A 16,523-nucleotide genomic window follows, 5' to 3' on the forward strand; every position below is an offset into this window, starting at 1 on the left:
TTTATCATATATTTTTTATGCGAACAACTCTTATGGAAATATTACGTCACATATTTAGGAGAGGAATCCGAGGTCACATGAGGCTAATGACATTACGTTAGCGATTAGACATGACACAACAAATCCTCACTTAATAAAAAACTTTGATTTTGATATTATATTGTTTTAATACAAAGTACACGTATATAAAAACATTCAGGTTTTGGTTGTGCAACAAACAAAACAGAAGCCTCATTATAAACCGGTTTACAACACGGATAATAGGCTTGCGTTGTTCTTTTGGCAGTAAATAAAATCCCTGAGGTGAGTATGGAAGATGCACAAAGAGGAGATGGAGAAGCTTTTTTGCCAAACCACCTAAGGAGCTGTACATTCATTTAGATGACGCACTTAATTGGTGTTGAGAGAGAGTAAGAGAGAGTGAGAGACTCGGCCGAGATTAGATTTCATCCTAACCGAGCCCTGCTCTTTTTTTATTATTCCTTTAATATTTTGTGCGTCGTTGCATGAGTCACAGAGTTGAAGCTTATTTATTTCTCAGGAGGCAGGCATGTGTTAGACTACAGTAAAGCTGCAACTTGTTTGGGGCGTAGCAAAAAAAAAAAAAAAAAAACTGTCCCCCCCACCACCCCCTCCACATTCATTATAGTGGATTCCTGGCTATATTAGACCTTAACATTTCAACAGGCTAATTCTGACTTAGTTTCTATTTAGCTAGCAAACGTTTGTTTGTTTGTTTGTTCGCACGATGGAATAAATGAGCCTAGCACACACACACACACACACTATTGAAACTTTCACAGTCTTGATTTAGCACAAACTTCCTGGAATAGCTCAGACTGAAACGCAGCTTTTTAATATGAGGGGATTTGGAGTGTTTGGTGCTCAGCTGAAACGTCGTGTTTGGATTTTTCCAGAGGCAGACCAAATGGCGACAGGCTGCTCTGCGAGCCCGGTTCTTCGCCTTATTCCCGGTGTATTCACCGAAGTGTGTTCTCGGTGCGAGGCAGTGACACTGAGAGAGTCTCGCAGTGCGCGAGCTTCGCGGTTGTAGCACGGCGTGTGCGTTTTTATTGCGGGAAATAGCATGTCTATCTATATACCCGCTCTTGTGTAACGGCTCGCTGTGAATCCCCCTTCACCTCAGTTGAACTCGGGTGATCTAGTTCACGAGCGACATGCACGCTGTCAGGCCGGTCTGGCGGGTGCCGCGAGGACGTAAACAAGACGAAGAAGAAAAAGAAAAACGGAGCTAGCGTTTTTTTTTCTTCCTACACCAGAGTCCTTAAAAGAGACCATCTTTCGACGTCTGTCATGTCGTAGGCGTTTTTTTGTTTTGTGTGTGTGTTTTTTTTGTTTTTTTTTTAAGATCGCGGATCGCTGTGCTTTTCGCTCGCGCTCGTCTCCGTCGTTGCCGAGGAGCTCGCGCTCAACAAAAGTAACCGGGACGACGGGAATTCGCCATGGAGAAGAATGACAGCTCTCCACCGCCTGGAGACTGCGAGCTACCTCTGTCTCTCCTCCTCGCTCTTCAACTTGAACTTGAACTCCAAAAACCGGCTCGTCGGAGCCGAAACAACGCCTATGTGTAAGTTTGTTTGTTTGATTTTTTTTTCTTCATATTTATATATATTTTTGTGTAATAACATACATGACCAACTTACCTATTTAGGCTCAGAGAGAAAGAGAGATTGCTACAGCGTTCCGTGATGTTTATTTTATTGTGCATCGATTAACTAATCAAAGTTGATTTCCATCAGCCACAAAGGTGATATTATTTAAGCAAAGAAGCTGTTAACCTTCTATCCAGTGTACCAGTGTACAGCTTCATGCCACATAGTCTAATAAAAAAGGACATCTTATCAAATTAAATAACGTATATTTAGTAGATTTGGCTATTTCTGTAACTAAAAACATTGATTTATGGAGTGTGTGTGTGTGTGTGTGTGTGTGCATTAACTAAAAGATCATATTCTTGTGGCCTGGTTTGGTGTTTAGTCATAATGACTCATAGCTTGGTTTCTTTAGACTAATCAAACTGTACTAAAGAGGTTTAAGGGCACATATCTTCTTAACCAAATGATGTCTAAATCTGGTATACATCAGTGTGCAATTGATTAGTGTACTTATAAGCTGTAATGGAGCTGTTTTCTTTCCAAATAAGCTATTGCATGTGAGACATTCAATAGTCTAGGCTGCAAGCTGCCACAATATTTTATTACTAGCCCAACAAGCCATTGTATTTATTTTACTAAGACTACATTCATGGTGGCTTTTTTAGTATTTTTCAGCGACTAATTATCCTGCAGCTTTGTGGTAGAAGAGGTTGCTCGAGGAATTGTTTTCTTGTTAAGGGAGACTAGTTTACAGATTGTTCTTTGCAGTCATTAAGTAAAAAAAAAGTTGCTTGAACCTCAGCACTTCTCAGGTTTTGCTTTTGAACTTGCATGGTAAAATTTGTAGACAATAATTATAATCTTGGAATTAAACTAGCGTCATTGGGTTCTAGCGAAGTTCCTGTGGTAGATTTGTTCACATGTAGTAAGTAAGAACCGATCTTTTTTTTTTTTTTTTTTTTATCTGTGGTGTGTGTGTGTGTCTGTCTAACAGTGGTTCTTAAAATGGCGTAACCTTGTACATGCAGCCCTTTTGCTGTTCGCCAGCTTCTTGATCAGGTAAGATTTTCCTGATTGTTTATTAATTATAACTTTTATTTGTAGCACACATCAACATTTAATCTAATATTATTTGATAAGGTATAATAGATGAGCATGAGTATTACTCTAATCACGACTCAGTACTAATGTTAGTAAGGTGAATTTGAGTTTGGGAATTTATTAAGGTTTTAATCCATTCTTGTTATAAGCGTAATATTTTTATGGAGGCTTATTGCAGTAAAGCTATTTCCTATGTTCCTTGTGAGTTAGGAACAAAACAAGTCATTTTTGTTTCCTATCAATAATCAACATATTTTCTTTTATTGTTAACGTTTGGTATTTATTCATAAGTCAGGTGTGATGCGTGGGTGTTATACGGTTATTTCTATTCGACTAACAAATCAATGTTTGAGAGAGGTTTTCTAAAAATCCAAACACACAAATATATGTACACATGTGCATGCACTACAGTATGTTCATTATCATTCTCTAGGCCTTTGTTGGGTGTTGCTTGCAGATTCATCGCATGCACCATTCTGACGATGATATAAATTTATTCTGTTTTTTCCTCTTTTGTTCTGGCTGACTATGCTATCCTCTTCTTTTTACATTCGCTACGAATGTCCTACACCCTGCATGGGCTTTATAAGAGCGTTATTGAGCCTCAGTGAAAGTGTATTTGAGATTGTCTGAGCTTGTCCTGGCTTATTTGGTCATGGATGGATTATTATGGAGTCGTGCATTAGTGTGGACCCTGAAGACTACTTAGCGTGTGTGTGTTTGTGTGTGTGTGTGTGTGTTATAAAACTCTTCAGGTGAATAACACAACAGCAATAAAAATAAGGAGATCTGCCATCCTATTTCAATGGCCTTATTCATTTATTTATTTATTTATAAATATTTAAATAAACAAACAAACAAATAAATAAAGATACGCTATCATGTTTTTACATTCCAGCCAGCAAAACTCTGAAGTCCTTAGCTTCAAATTTTTGGCTTAACAAGGGCTACATTTGGAGGTTAATTAAAATTTTTATTATCAAAATTGTGAGAAGTGTAAAAAGTGGAATTTTGAACATTGGCCAGATATCGATAATACTGTATTTCTCTTGGGAAGCTCAAGTATCATTTTGTTTTATAATATTCTTTCTGGCTGTTTTTCATTAAAATTATTATGAATCTCAGTAAATAACTAATAAGCGGGAATACTCAGCAGAAAGAGACATTTTTAAGACCTTTATGAAGATATTATGATCATACACACTTCTGCATAAGTATTTTTAACTTACTCCCTAAGAACTGAACTGTAAGCTGTTTCCAGGTAAAACTTTGAATACTTGTACCTAAACAATATATTTGACTTATTTTACATTATTAAATTTTACAATACTATGCACACTACATATTTCTGTGCAACACAACACAATCCCTACAAACACTTTTAAAATCTACTAGCTGACTTTCAGTTTGTTACACTGTAAGATTCAATTTATTAGGCATTTTGAGTATCGCTCAAAAGTCACGTCAAAAATATTTGTCAAATGCTTATTTGATTATTTTTGGACCTGTCTGTGAAATCCTAGCTAAAGTCATTTTTTGTAATTTACTGTTTTTCTACAATATGTACAATGATTTCATGTAGAAAACAGTGATGCACAAAAAATATCATTGCCCAAAATTTTAAAGGCAGTTACTGCTAAAAACTTTGTAATAAAAAAAACAAAAACAAAAGTAGAACATCTACAGCTAAAAGTTTCTTTGTCCTCGTGCTTACAGTATTAGGACCTTGAGTCTGCTCTCTTTGGTTGTTCTGTTGGAGCATTAAAAGGACACAGACATTGATTGGCCACAGTCACTTATGTCACAGGTTTATTCTGGGCGATGATTGGCCAGCAGATAGAATCTTATTAAAATGAAGTTTATCTAAAAATTATGGATAACACTTCTTCTTTTTTTAAACATTACAGGAAAAGCATTGGATAAAATGTCTACCTATATATTATATATGTTATGAACAATTTTTTTTTTACAAAAGTGCAAGATAAAGGAGAATCTTTTATTATCGAGTAACAATTTATTTAATTAATTTTTATAATTATAATAATAATAATTATTATTATTATTTGTTACACACTAACTGTATACAAAGGAAGTGTACCTTCCAAAAGAGAAAAAAAATGCTTTGAATACGCAGACATATTATAACCTGTATCATTCTTGTGTACCACGTGGAGGCTTACCCTGCTGCTCTGAGATTACTAATGTAATAATCATGCTTTTAACTCTGTGGTTATCAATGTAATAATAATGCTTTTAATTTTGTGGTTATCAATGTAATAATCATACTTTTAACTCTCTGGTTTATCACTAGAATTGTAGAGATACGTTATATAGACTGTTTCATTAATTAAATATTAAGCAATATGCTTACTCCGTAAGGCATGTAATATGGAATGCTACATGGGGAATACGTGAACAAAATAGTCCATAAGCAGCCAAAAGACCTTCCTTTTGTGTTGAAGTTACACTTTGAGCTACATCCTAGTCTTGGGTATGTAGTTTTTTGTTTTAGTAAAAATGCAAAAGACTATTATTTAATATAATTAATGCAAATACTTTATACAAAGAGACTAAGGACTCATTTAAAAAAAAATGGCTTTCTGTCCATTTATCTTTCAAGCCAGTGGCTTGACCACAAAAGCGCTGATGATTTCAGCAGTGCAATTTCAGCCCAGCAAGATGACATGCTCTTTGACATATCTACAATCGGTTTTCACTCACATTAATGTTGCCAGTCAGTGCTCCGCTCTGTTTGCCAAACAATAGCTTTCAGTTTACATCTTTTGTCAATGACAATCTCTTTGATATATTAAAAAAAAATCTATGCTAGGAGCTGCCAAAATATTTTATTGCATTTTAATGCATGGAGATAAATTTTTACTCAGATTGCCTTCATAGATGCATTGTTTCAGGTTCCATTTATATTGTTAAGAAGACTCGCAGATTAAGTTTATTAGTTTTTAACTTGGATATTGTTTATTACATTTCATATGTTAATATATGCTGGCAGTTCAGAGCGAAGGAACCTGTGTGAGAACTCTGGAGAGGGCGATACACAGTGACCGAGGCCAACGAGCATGCAGTACAGCTGGCTGAATTTGTGCTGTGTGTGCACTGGAAGTGTCTTTCCACGACTAGCTGCTGGAGCTCTGGCCATACCAAACTGTCAATCCCACAGGAATGTCTCCCCAAACTCTCCTCTGTAGCAACGGATGACAGAAAATTGGCGTGCTATTGCTGTGTTCTTTCTCTGTTTCTCTCTGACCTTCTCTGTATTGCTCCCCTGCTTTTGCTCTTGGTCACACTGCTTCCTGTTCACTTAAAAAAAAAAAAAAAAACTTGCTCACCAAAAAATGGAGGCCAAGTATGTAATGTGTCAAAATAACCTGGCCTCGGTGCTGTAATCTGATGATTTCTTTGATATGGCTCAAGGTTGCTGCTTACAGTGTTATCAGGAACATGTGGAACAGGGCCCTCCAGGATAATAGTTTGACACAGAATTCTAGATCTAAGTCTGCAAAACCTCAATCGGCCTCTTTGCAATCCAGTTTACCTTGGCTTACCACGTCTAAAATCTAGCTGTGAATAAAAAAAATAAAACGATGATGACAGCTCACCTGTCACATTTGCACTCAGCCCCACTTATGGGTGTGTGAGTAGTAGTGTCATATGTGCATGGGGCTATAATAGGCTGACACTTGCACTGAGGGAATTGTAAAGATATGAGTATGAACAGGACTGCAACTGCAGGAGGAACATGTCTACATCGAGCTGGATGGCAGCGGTGATCATTACCAAGCATTACAAGGAAGGGAACAGTAAATAAGCCACTCAGATTCTGAGTGTGATGCATGTTCTCCTTATCTGTGAGATGTGGTTTACCTATGACATTGCATCACATACTGCGTTTGCATGCGGGAGATTTCTGCGTGTCATGTGTGCATATGCGTCTGTACATGTATATGCATCTGCTAGAGAGAAAAACGAGTGAGGTCGAACTTGTTTCTAAGCAAAGAGTTCTTAAGTGCTTGACCTAATTTTGCAGGCAGTAAAGAATTCAGCAGTGAAGGCCTTCCTCTGTGAGTGTGAGTTTGCTGCGCTGGGTGTTTCCTCCCAGGGTCTAACAGGAAGCTCATGTTCGAGTTCATCTGAGGACAGGGAGAAGGCTTTTCTTTCCACTGTGGATCTTTTTTTTTTTTTTTTTTTGGGTGGGGAGGGGGGTTTGTGGGGGGAGGAGGCTGGGCCTCTTCTCTAAATCGCCCCTCTGCAATCTGGCATGTGTTTTAGCTCCCTATACTGCTTTATTGTCTATTTTGGCTGAAGTTGCAGTTTTTTCACACTGCCAAGAAAACATCTATTTTTTAGGCTACAGTGAGTAGCCGAAGTCCAGAGTTAAAAGAAAGTTCATGAATCCTGTTAGAAGGTTCTCGCCTTCTCGTTCCATTCTACATTCCTAACTGCACTTATCCTGTTTTACGACTCGGAGAGATAAAAATTAAGAACAAATCACATAGTAATATGTAAACACACTGTAAGCCAGTTGTTTGTAGATTCTCCTTTAAATAGTTGGAATCTTTGTCTAAATGATGCATAATGGTCCTGTCTTTATTTATCGTCCACAGACAGGAAGATTTGCTAGGTGAGGTGCTTATCTATGACATCACGATACAGGTAAGAGACAATCAATAGTAAGAAAACAGGCAATATCAGAATACTTTACTGTTAACGGTGCAAAAAAATTATGCTTGCGTCAACTTTACTTCATAATATTCCATTTGTATGAAGATAAACTCGATTTTACTGACTTATTAAATGCAATGTAGTGCAAACAATTATTTATTTTTTTTATCATAAACATGCTATCTGGTATGCAGCGGCCATTTTACTCTAATCACGGCATCACTCTATAATATATGTGTATTTTCTGCATGCCATTAATTGGCATGATTAGACATTGCAGTCTGGCATTGTTGCAAACGAGTTACTGGTATCTAATTACAATTTAGAGCTACCACGCTTTTATGTCCCTTGTTTGTACATGCTTTTAAAGCTTATTAGCAATATTATTCTTACGATCTTATCTGGTTAATGTAAGTAATCCAAAACCCTTATAATATTTCTTTTAAACTTGCCAGCCTATAAATAGCTTCCTCAAAACACTCCTATTTTTGGCAAACAAGATTATTGCTTTATCAGGCACAGTTCTGTAATGTGCTTGCAGCTGAACCCCAAAATGAATTTCAAACTAGAGCACAGCACTTTTCATCTACAGTTCTCCTGAGTGCAAGAGGGTTGAAAGAGGAGGAGGGCAAGAATGCCAGACATGGTGACAATGCCAGACAGGTGGAGTCTCGGTCGTACCCTTGCAGACCACTCTATTATCTTGCCATCTCTTTCACATCATCTGACCATCAGCTTGTGTGCTGCAGATGACCCTCAGGCCTGGTGCCATTTGCAGGTGTCTCCCAGATGTTGCTATACTCCGTATAATTTGTCTCTTGGGGTTCAGTCTCATGTTAGGATAAAGCGGAGATAGGTAGGAGCTCTGATAATGGCAAAACCATGTGTATTGTAAGGGGAAGGGAGTTGTTTTTTACATAGGGATGCTTCTCGCACAGCTGGTGCTCTTCTCACAGAGAGAGATAGACATTGGAAGTTAAATGTTGCATTTTAAATGTGTGTGTTTTTTTTTTTTAATTAGTGTAGAAATTATTTCAATTTTGTTTACTTTACCGTTGTATACTGTAGCAGAGTATTTATTGCTTTGTGCAATAAATTTTACTTTCCAAGTGACTATTTTTTGATCACTCAGCAGATAGCCTAATCTGTTATATAAGAAATATGATAAAAAAAGGGAAAAAAGATTATAACTAAATATTTATTACAGGCAATTTTAATTGTGACTTATATTACTTCTGTGGCGTTCACTCCATCAGCATAACATTAGCTTTGTGGCTGATTATACATTCTATTTGAATGACATCATTTGACCCTTATCGTCCTGTATTAGACTTGTGGCCATAAATTCCACTGACCCAAAGCACTGACTCAGTGCCTTGATAAGCTTTAAAGGTTTTCAAGGCTCAATATAAAGAGAGCAGTTTTTCAACACACTAGACAGACATAATGCCTGTGGTTATTCATATTGTTACCCACAGTGGAAAGGCTGCCCATCATGTAGTAGGAAGGAAACCAAACATACCATCGTACTTTTTACAAAGAAATTTTAACTGAAAATACAGCTTATTCCCCTATTTCATATCTGTTATTCTAATATTATTTCTCATATTTAAAAAATTTATTGAAATGCAAACTAAATAAAGTTTCTTTTCTTTTTTAAATAAAAAGTTATTTAAAAAAATATACAAAGTGGCCAAAGGGGCGAGATCGAAAGGCAAAAATATGTTTAAAAGTATAACTGTATTACTGTTCAAATGGATGGGCTCTGACTACACGACACTTGTGTACAGTATACACTACTGAGTACAGGTTAAACATTTCTTAATGTATCAGAACTGATGATGGTACATGGAGAAATCGTTTCCTTCGTTAGTGCCATGACTGTCCTGGGACTTTAAACGAGACAAAAAAAAAAAACCCTTGTGTGGTGTTTGGTCTTGTTCAATGTGATTCTTTGTTGTTAGTTTTGAGGCTATGATGTGTTTGAAATAAAAAGACAAATAACTAAAGTTTTATAAGGAAAAATGCCTATAGATCCGAAATTTTGTGCTAGTCTGTATAATAAAAATATTATTTATTTTTTATTAAGATTTGTATCATATCTGATATTTGTTATCTAGGTTGAAGTAGGTATACAAGTACTCCATATACTGTGTGTATACAGTATGGACACCAGTGCCAGGTATATCAACTATTGGAATTTTTTTTAATGTTGAGTGGGTCCTGAGGCTGGGTGCAATATACAGAAAACATGCTTTTATAAAAGCATCCATTCATAAATAAATAAAAAAAAACTTTGATTCTTTTTGATAGACACACAAGGCAGTGCAAAATATAATTGTATATATCTTTCAAAGCTTGCATAATGACTTAATATTTTATGAACGTCTTCAAGCACCTGTGACTATGTTTGTGTTTGAGGCAATGCATACTTTCTTTATTTAATATAATTCACCAGTAAAAGAAGTTATCATTAGCTGTTTGTCACTCAACAGAGGCTTTTTACTCGAGCATAAAGAAAGTGCTGGTTCATATAGAGAAGTGTTTGTTTGAGGCTTTAGGTATAGGATTAACAGTAATGCGAGTGTGCTGCTCTGGGTCTGACTGTGTGATGGATCAGGCTGTTCCAGACTGGGCCTCCGAGCCTGCAGACTGCCACTGCTCCCTGGGTCGGCCGCTGCCGCATTGTTGGCAGGGGCTCATTTGAATAGCTCTTTAGTAGTTTGTGTGAGCAAGTCAGCGCCATTTGCATTTGTTCCAGTCACAAAGGTTTACAGGTCAATAGAGATGGGCTCGAGAAGAAGTAACGTGCGAAAAGGAACTCACTCCTCTTTCTTTTAAGCAATTCATCTTCCACCTCACGGAAAACGTTTCACGTTGGTGCATGTGTGTGTGAGCATGTGCAAGTGTTTATGTGTGTTTGTGCTGAAACACCTCAGATGTCTAGAGAGTGATTTACTCCCCGTCGGGGATAAGTTGCTGGAAAGGGGCCCCTGGTAACCCCAAACGAATGCTGAGAATAATTTGATTATCACACCTCAGCATGCCTATTAGGGGCTGTTCATGTGTGTGCATGTATGCGTGTTTGTATGTCTGCACTGAGAGAACGTGAAAGCAGGAGGGAGGGAGAGAAAGGAGGGAGCATACCTGATTAAGTGGACTCTATTCAGAAGTGTTTGTGAGCAGTTTGAATGGCTGCAGTGCTGACACACAGCTTTTCAGATACGCAGACGTAGACACAACCTGAAGATTCAGGTCCCCATAATTAATCCCACTGTGAACACTGTGTCCCTAGAGCATTCACTCTGTGCCCTCCATATGTCCTTTATCACAGCTTCGCCTCATTTAACCTACTCATACTTCCTAGTAATCATTTACCTAAAGGGGCACTGTCTATGTAATGATTATTCCATATGCAATTAGATGATCACTGGATTATAAAGTAATATAGTTTTTCACATTAATATGTATGCAGTCAGTTTTATACACTAATGGATTTCAAAGTTTGTATAAAATTAAAAACAATTTGGATTATGATTTTATTCTGCCTTTACTAAATAAAGGTAAAAATTAAGGTTGTTTTTAGATACAATATGCATTTCACATGGCCACAGGAAGGCAGTGTGTGTCTGTCCCTGTGCTTCTGCAGTACCCCGTGGTTGTCACTGTCCGGTTCTCTTATGGTCAGATGTGTGAAACCCAGGACAAAAGGGGGGCTCCTTTATCTGCATGCATGCAACATAAAGGCTGCTTTTGTTGCGGCCTGCATGCTCATGACTATTGGCATCTATAGCACCCTTCGTCATGGCCACCCCTTTCCCGAGGCACACCACAGCATATAGTGTTTTACGCTTCAGAACTCATATAGTGCTGGGGAGTTTTAGGGAACAGTAGGTGTGGTCCGATAGATAGATAGTTGATCAGACATTGACATTTCTACCAACTATACATACCCATGTACGATCCCTATTTCATGACTTTTAGGTTTTATTCTTTTCCCAAATTCTTTGCCTTTTTGAAAACATTGAATAACTTAGTAATAAGGCCCAAATAGAAGAAACTGTGAGCTGAAATTGCAGTGTACACCACAGTAGAGTCTAGAGTCTGGGTTTTTAATCCTTTTTAATTCTACTGGGCTTTTATAATCTAGTTAGTCCTGAAATCAAAATACCTTAAATTGATATATATATATATATATATATATATATATATATATATATATTGATGATTTAAAATACTTTTTATATCAACACCAGTTATATTTATTACACAATATCTGGACACTACGAGCTGAAATGAAGGTCACAGTATCCTGTTGTAATTTGGCTACGACAAATGCACATTGAAGACAGGGACAGGAAACAGATTAGTATTACACCATTCTTACCTCATCCTAATAAAGGTTCGAATTCCCACCGGGAAAGTGCTTCCACAAAGACAATTAAAAATAAAATAATAAAAAAGACGACACAAGGATAACGTGTTTGCAATTACAAGTCTCCTTTGCTGACCTATATTGTCCCTTTAAAATTATATTTAATGGGGTTAATGCCCTTGAGAAAGAATGACAAGTGCAGCATACTTGCAAAAGTGATAATCAGATTTGCATCTTGCCTAGCATGGTGAAACGAGCAGACATTTATTAAATATGCTTGTACGATGTCTGATGTACGAGCGAACCTATATATCAAAAGGGTTATATGGGTGCTTCCCTGTTTGAAATTTGTATAAGGATTGGACCATTATTTGTATGGCTTTACATCGCCTTTCCTATACATGTGCCTGTTTCATCTCTGGTACCCAAACATTGTCGTATTGAACTTTTTGAACGATCTGATGGGTGGATTGCACCAGATAGCTAAGTGGGTGCGAAGGTCTGATCTTCCTGTAAAAGAGTCCGTTTCCTGTGTGCCGCTCCACATGGGTAGGTATAATATCGTGGGCAGTTGGGGATTGGGTGTGGAGGGCTTGACTGGGGCAAATCCTTGACGCTCTGTGCATATTACTGGATTGTGACGTGGCACATGTGAGGACAAGCTACAAAGGCCTGGAGCCTTTTAAGGGCCAGTTCTGTTACTGTTCTCCCACACACACATACACACACACACACACATACACACACACACACACACACACACACACACACACACCTCCAGACCTGGCCTGCATGCACAAAGATGAAAAACGCTCCGTGTAAAATAGCAGTTGTCGCCAGCAGACCAGGATGAACAGGCGCTTTGGCAAAACAGGTAGATATAAGAGTAAATGGTTTTGAACATCACACTACCTTTGAGAAACGTTAATAATTATTGTGCATTTTTCCATAAGGGAATTGTTATTAGAGTGTTTTTTGTTGTTTGTTTGTTTGTTTCTAGTTAAAAAAAAATATTGCAAGTTGTACGGGACTGAACAATGTTTGTCAGAATAACAAATAATCGGAATTTATTTAAGGAGAAGAAAAAAGAAGAATCATACATTTCCACTTCTTTTGAATTTTTTTTAAATATGAGCATGTTAATATTTAGAAAAGGTAAATATTTTAGAAATGTTAGTGAACTTGCAAGTTCATAAACGATTTTATATATAACGGTAGGGTTGAGTTTTAAGATCTAAACAAAATATTTGCACAATCTTTTCTTAAAATAATGATGTGTGATAGAAATTTTAGAAGTTAGTTAATACTGTGCCTGTGTGCTCCCTCTGTATTATTTCTTTGGGACTATTTAAACATACTGTATTATCAGTAATTCGTTATATATGTATACATATTCTTCAAGGAAGATTTGTTATTTTTTATAATTTAAGTGACCTTTCCTCTTTTACTTATTTAACTGCCCCTGTTCCTGAGCTTTTGGAAGAGCCAGAGTTAATGACTGTTTGGGATAATGGCCCAGAATCAGCTCTGCTCCTGAATCCTAGTGCGCCAAAGAAGGTTCTAGACACTGAGCCGTGCTCTCAGCGCAAATTAGCACTAGCATGTACTTGCTTTTACCGTTACTTCAGATCTGAGCTTTTTAACCTTTGGCCTGTTATCTCAACTTTTAAGGTAACGCATGTAGAGAATAAAAAAAAAATAATAATAAATAAATAAAATAATTAAAATAAGAGAAATAAGATGGATATTTTCTGTGTTTGGAATCATATGCAATGTCATGTATGCACAACTGAATTTTGTCTGTCTGAGAATTGAGTTCTGTATATTTATTTCTGACCTAAAACAAATACCAAGATAATATAAATCAAAAGTAAATATGTGCCCCCTACAAATAGCTAAATATTTATGGATTTAATTATATATATATATATATATATACAGCTTTTTTTGAGAGAGAGTTACAACAATCTTAGCTTTATTTGAAGTAAGTTTATTCTTACAAAAAAACATTTAGATTGTATAATCTCCCTTTAAAAACATAGCAGCATAGGGTAGTCTTTGATAATTCTAAAAGTGATTGAAAAATACAAAGTAAGGACTCAAAGACACGCCTCTGGAAGAGTCTGCTTTTCATGCTCTTCACTCATGTTGTTAAGTCAGACAGTTGTATAAATTGTAATTAAAAAAATAATTATTTATATATATATATATATATATATATATATATATATATATATATATATATGTGTGTGTGTGTGTGTGTTTGTGTACAGTTAACGAATAATGAGACACGAACGAATAAAAGCTGTTGCTTTGGATTTTAATCATTTAATCATCATTACGATTTATGGTTCATTCTTTAATAATAATTTGCTCTCACCTTTTTTGAGATTTATATTCTGCACAGATTTTAATATTTTCATATAAAACTTAAATGTGCATTTGAAGTGTGTTTTAATGATGTATTTTGTGGAGTAATAATACAGAAATTCAGAGAATTGTAGTTACTGTGCACAAAACTGCAAGTGAGTTTTCTTAAGATATCTTGAGATCTTCTGAACATGTGACAAACATGACCATGCTTTGAAAACATACACATATACAGTAATGATTTAATTTTAAATTTTGATTAAAGTTTACATCCATTTTAAAGATGTGTTCACATTCCTTTTCTAAACATTCTGTTTTCAAAGGAAAATTAAGTTAAATTAATTAATGTAATATTAAATCAAAACAATCATATACCATGATGAGAATTTTTTTTTAATTATTTTGCTGATCACGCTAGGGACTTTTTTGAGAAAAAGAGAACACATTATCTTTTCCACAAAATATCAGGAATAAAAGGCACTTCATGAAGCTTAAAGCATTTTTGCACTGTGGGAAAAAGGGGGAAGATCATTTTGATGGATTTGTTTGGATTTAATAAAGAACACATTCAGTCTCTTTCAACCAGAGTTTATTATCAAGAGACTTTATGCTTTTTAAGAGAGATCTTTTACAGGGAAAGTCATCTTAAAAAACATTTTAGTTTATTCATTTAAATGTATTTCTAATATCCTCGGTTAGCACGAAATAAAATCAAAAACATGTGACAAATGTCGAACTTTATTAAATTATAACTTGTCTTTGCACTTGCTCTGTTAAGGAAAATTTCTACTTTCTATCAGATTAATATAAGATGTTACAGTTGTGTGTACTGTATTTAATGTGTGTGTTTTTTTATTCTGCCTTAAAATTGATTATAACTATAAATAATAAAACAAGACTGATTTATTTTTCTACAATTAAAATAAGTCATTCATGGACATAATTTGTTTGTTTTAATTTTTGCCTAAAATTGTTAAAATTATTAGAGCTCTCAAATTATTGATATAAACATGCATTTGTATTTTGGTGGGGGAAAAGAAATCCAATCCTGGGAATTCAGAAGGTTTTTGTGGCACTTTAACAACTTTTATTTTATATATTCATTATGAATTAATTGCCTATTAATTTATAAATTAAAAAAGAAATGCTGAAGATTCTCTAACAACGAGACCTATTAATAGTTAACAGAAACATTTTTCGTCCCTCTGCAAGCACCAGAGCTTGCTCGTGCATACTCTGGCTGTGAGTGGTGAACAATTATGTTGCTTCATCTTGCAATGGAGTTTTTTTTTTTTTTTTTTTTTTACCCTTGTCATACTTTTTTCCTTTTATATATTAATAATTCATAATGTTGTTTGTAATTTTTTATGCTGCTTGCTTATAGATCGAGAAGCACTTAAAAAAAAGGGGGGGGGGATCCGCCATGTTGTCTCACTCTGCTCCATTTTGTTTCAGAGTTCTACTGCAGCCCTGCCCCACCCTCTCAAAATTGTGTCTGAATGCCAATTGGTTCTTAATGTACAAAGTAAAACTGATCTATTCTCATATTAAATACTTTCCTTTGATAAACACATAAAAAATCTTTTAGAACAAGATATTCTTAAGTTGTATTACTCACTGTCACTCATCTTCTATACCGCTTTATCCTGTATTCAGGGTCGCAGGAACATGGAGCCTATCCCAGGAGGCTTAGGGCACGAGGCAGGGTACACCCTGGACAGGTTGCCAATCCATCACAGGGCACACACACACATACACACACTCACACTCTCATTCATACACTACGGGCAATTTGAGAACACCAATTCGCCTAACCTGCATATCTTTGTACTGTGGGAGGAAACCGGAGTACCCGGAGAAAACCCACCAAGCACGGGGAGAACATGCAAACTCCATACACACAGAGGCAGGAATCGAGTATGGGCGGGAATCGAACCCGAACCCTGGAGGTGCAAGGCGACAGTGCTAAAGTTGTATTAGTCCAATAATTTTTATTTTAAATCATTGTACTGTCATTTTACTTCACCCAAATCACAGTTTTATGCCATCTCTTTCTTATTTTAATAAGTACATTATTATTAGCATTACTATTATTATTATTATTATTACTGGTAGTAGTTTTAAAGAAATGTATAGGTATTTATATCTTTAAATATTTTTAGTTTTCTCATTGTCTGACTGACAAATTGACAAGGTGTTGAGGTGGAAAATGCTATTGATTTATTTTTTTTATAATATTACCTTATAAAATAATTTATTTAAATTTATTTTTTTAAGTAGTTAATAAAATAGGATGAACATTTGATATAACAGCTCTACAGCAGTGCTTATGTACAATTAAAGCATCTTAATTTTTTTCCCTTTCTTTTTTCATTTATGTT

At 35.8% G+C, this 16,523-nt stretch overlaps 1 protein-coding gene across 2 annotated transcripts in view; it reads left to right on the forward strand.

The window, feature by feature from the left end:
* The first annotated feature begins 654 nt into the window (after nt 1-654).
* Nucleotides 655-16,523, forward strand: part of pparaa (peroxisome proliferator-activated receptor alpha a) — a 53,700-nt gene continuing 37,831 nt past the window's right edge. Inside the window, exons 1-3 of one of the 2 annotated variants that reach the window (XM_053508189.1) lie at nt 655-1,588; nt 2,611-2,675; nt 7,340-7,388. The gene's annotated coding sequence lies outside the window, so the exon portion shown is untranslated. The remainder of the gene's footprint in view (nt 1,589-2,610; nt 2,676-7,339; nt 7,389-16,523) is intronic. The other variant, XM_053508190.1, reaches the window with a different exon arrangement.

The sequence above is a fragment of the Clarias gariepinus genome, chromosome 12 (assembly GCF_024256425.1).
Source record: "Clarias gariepinus isolate MV-2021 ecotype Netherlands chromosome 12, CGAR_prim_01v2, whole genome shotgun sequence".
Classification (NCBI taxonomy): domain Eukaryota; kingdom Metazoa; phylum Chordata; class Actinopteri; order Siluriformes; family Clariidae; genus Clarias; species Clarias gariepinus.